The following is a 4,421-nucleotide window of genomic DNA, read 5'->3' as shown; positions in this document are numbered from 1 at the left end:
GTCTGTGGTTCAAACCCACCAGTCACTCCATGGAAAGATTATACAGGGTTGCTGTAAGTCAGAACCAATTTATCAACGCTTATCATTAACAACAATGGATAGAATAGAACCTGGTAATATTTCGGGGTTTTTTTTGTACATGGGGTTGATATGAGTCATTAGCAACTTGATAGTACCTAATAATCCATAAATCAGAATCATTTCAACAATATCATGTTATGTTTGGACCCCTGAAAACTGAGTCCTTGTGTGGTGCAACCACTTAAGCACTTATCTGTTAATGAAAACTTTGACAGTTTGAACCTACCTGATGGTACCTTGGAAGAAAGACCTGGTGATTATCTTCTGAAAGGAAGTCTTGATGATCCTATGGGGTGCAGCTGTATTCTGCAAAACAGAGAGTTACCATGAGTCAGAAACCATAGGAAGGCAAATGGTTTGGTTTTTTTGTTTGTTTGCAATGGCAACAAGCTGAAAAAAATTATTCTATAATAAGGATAATATACAGATCATCTGTCTTGAAAAACACCAGGCACATTTGAAGCTGGTGTTCGTCTTTTAAAAACAGAGATATCAATTAACGTGGGCATAATGATAGAACATATACACTGTTTTCTTCATCAACAAATGTAGAACGGAAGCAATTAGTTCTTCACTACCGATAGAATATGATAATCTCAAAGTGAAATTAATGGCTGATGAGTGGAGTCCTGGTGTGGTGCTGCAGGATAAGCACTGGACTGCTATACGCAATGATGGTGATTCACAACCACCAGCTGCTCCTTTGAAATCCTATACAGGATCATTATGAGTGTGAACCAACTCAATGACACTTATCAACAACAACATACATCTGAGTAGAGCTCATCCTTGTATATTTTATAACCATGGGCTAAACAAAAGGTTCTTAAGATCTTTCCAAAAAATGGGGAGAGAGAGACAGAAGAAAAGTTTGCCACATATGCAATATGTTAAAACAGAATTTCTTCAGACTTCCCAATAGCATCTGGACCAATAAACAGCATCCATACAAATGGAGAAAAGATTAACTCTGTCATTGACTTCATTTTGCTTGGATTGACCATCAACATTCACAGAAGCAGCATTCAAGAAATTACATGACGTATTGTACTTGGCAAATCTGCTGCATAACACTTGTTTATAGTGTTCAAGAGCAAGCATGTCAGTTTGAGGACTAAGATATGCTTGATCCAAGCCATGGTATTTTCAATTATATTATATGCATGTGAAAGTTGGACAGTTAAAGAAGACCTTAGAAGAATTGAGGCATTTGAGTTATGTTGTTGGAGGATGATATTAAAAGTACCATAGACTGCCAAAAACAAACTAACCTATGTTGGAAGAGTACAGTCAGAATGTTCCTTGGAAGCCAGACTGGCCAGACTTTGTCTCACTTCAGACATATTGTCAGGAGGGACCAGTCCCTAGAGAAGGATATCATGTTTGGTAAAATGAAGGGTCAGAGAAACAAAGGAAGACCCTCAAGGAAATGAACTGGCACAGTGGCAGCAGCAATGGGCTAAAACATGGCAATGATTGTGAGGTTGGTACAGGGCCAGCCAATGCTTCATTTTGTCAAATAGGTCACTATGACTCATACTGACTTGATGGCACCAAACAACAAAAACAACAAACATACGCCACAAAAATGAGGGAGTACACAAAGAAAGAAGACACAGTCTATAGGAAATAAGTCAGTCAACCAAGGAGAAAAGTGAAGGCAATCCCCAGTGTAATGTTCAAGAGGGATTCTAGCATGAGAGCTATCTATTGATTATATAGCTATATGTTCTAAAAGACTTTTGGAGAATTAAGTGAATTAGCTATTGTGTTTGCATGTTTTGATAAAGATTTGTATCCTTTTGAAGATTTTGGAAATTTTTGTAGTTTTATATGAACACATACACATATACAAGTATGTTTTTAAAAATTCATGGAAAATGGATTAAATGATAATGAAATTTTTTCCACAAACATTTCGAAGGTAAGTCAAAAAATGTTACTGCTAGGGTTGTAGTTCATATATTCATGGGCATTTTAAAATCAAATTTTTCTAAATAATTCTCTATGATTAATAATTGGAGTTAGATTGTTGTTGTCAGGTGCCATCGACTCGGAACCGACTCATAGTGACCCCATGCACAGCAGAACGAAACAATGTCCGATCTTGGGCCAACCTCACTACCGCCACCACACTTGATGCCATCAATGATGTCACCTGGCCAATTCATCTCGTTGGGGGTCTTCCTCTTTTTCTCTGACCCTCCACCTTACCCAGCATGACATCCTTCTCCAACGACTGTTCTCTCCAGACAATGTGTCCAAAGGATGAGAGACGAAGCCTAGCCATCTTGACCTCTAAGGAGCACTCTGGTTGCACTTCTTCCAAAACAGATCAATTGATTCTTTTGGCAGTCATGGCACTTTCAGTATTCTCCTCCAACACCACAACACAAAGGCATCAATTCTTCTACGATCTTCCTTATTCACTGTCCAGCTTTCGCATCCTTAAGTTCTTTTAATAATACACTTGTTTAAATCTCCTTACCTTACAGCACTGGTGGCACTGTAGGATAAGCACTGAATTGCTAATCATAAGGTTGACAGTTCAAAGCCACCATCCACTCTGTGGAAAAAAGATGAGGCTTTCTGCTCCTGTCAAAATTTACAGATTTGAAAACCCTACATAGGGTTGCTATGAGTTGCAACCAACTTGATGGCCACAGAAACAACAAAAAATGTAATATGGATGACTTTAAAATAAAGAAAACTTTTTAAGTCATGAAAATTTTGATTTTTGAGGTCAGGGCAATAGTAAATGAATAACTATACTTAAGTAGACAGTCTTCCAAATGACTGAAGATATGTAATGGGAATTTATGGGAATGGCTTCCCAAATAAAAAAGTGTTCAGATAGAGAAAATGTTTTTTAAAAGATCAGGAAAACCCCACACACACACACACAAAAAAAATCCAAGAGAGAGAAGACAATCAATCTTGATGAATAAAGAACCTGTAGCTGAATTCCAGAAACTGGGGGGAAATGACCTTTGATATGATAGTCAGTGATATTGGGATCTCACATGCATCAGTGTATTTTATTTAAAGTGAACATCATGTCCTCAGAAAGCTTTTGGATCAACGAGTTCTGAAAGTATTGCACGAAGATCAGCTAGCACAAAGAGCTGATCTTCCATCAGTTTTTTAAGAAAGATGCTAATGAAGACAATTTTATGCAATTAACTGTAAACAGATAAGTTTTCAGATGAGCTTCCAGACAAATATAGACTAGGAAGAAAGAGTGATGAACTACTTCTGAATCTTTAGTCACTGAAAACCTTATGAAAAGCAGAGAAACACTGTCAGATATAGTGCCGGAAAATGAGCCCCTCAGGTTGGAAGGCATTCAAATTGTGACTGGGGAAGAACTGCCTCCTCAAAGTAGAGTTCACCATGATAATGTGAATGGAGTAAAGCTCATGGGAGAAAAGCCTGTGGGATCTTCATTTGCTAATGGGGCACAACACAAAATGAAGAGAAACAATTGTAAACATCCATTGAAAATGGGAACGTGGAATGTACGAAGTATGAATCTGGGAAAATTGGAAGTTGTCAAAAATGAAATGGAATGCATAAACATAAATATATTAGGCATTAGTGAGCTGAAATGGACTTGTATTGGCCATTTTGAATCTGATAACCAAATGGTCTACTATGCCGGAAATGACAAATTGAAGAGGAATGGTGTTGCATTCATAGACAAAAAGAACATATCCAGATCCATCATGACATACAATGCTGTCTGTGATAGGATAATATCCATGCAATTACAGGGAAGCCCAGTTAATACTACTATGATTCAAATTTACACACCTACCACTAAAGCCAGTGAGGATGAAATAGAAGAATTCTACAAACTTCTTCAATCTGAAATTGATCAAACATACAATCAAGGTGTATTATCATTACTGGTGATTGGAATGTAAAGTTTTGGGGCAAAAAGGAAGTATCAGTAGTTGGAAAACGTGGCATAGGTGATAGAAATGATGCAGAATGCAGGATAGAATTCTGCAAAACCAATGTATTGTTCATTTCAAATACCTCCTTTAGATAGCATAAGAGACAACTATACACATGGGCCTAACATATGGAATACAAAGAAATCAAATTGACTACATCTGCGCAAAGAGACGATGGAAAATCTCCATATCATCAGTGAAAACAAGGCCAGAGGCAGACTATAGAACAGACCATCAAATACTTATATGCAAATTCAAACTGAAGGTGAGGGAAATGAAAACAAGTCCAAGAGAGCCAAAATATGACCTTGAATATATCCCACCTGAATTTAGAGATCATCTGAAGAACAGATTTGATATATTAAGCACTAAAGACCTAAG

This window comes from Chrysochloris asiatica, unplaced genomic scaffold (genome assembly GCF_000296735.1).
Source record: "Chrysochloris asiatica unplaced genomic scaffold, ChrAsi1.0 scaffold00073, whole genome shotgun sequence".
Classification (NCBI taxonomy): domain Eukaryota; kingdom Metazoa; phylum Chordata; class Mammalia; order Afrosoricida; family Chrysochloridae; genus Chrysochloris; species Chrysochloris asiatica.
Note: the sequence above shows the minus strand (reverse complement) of the source record.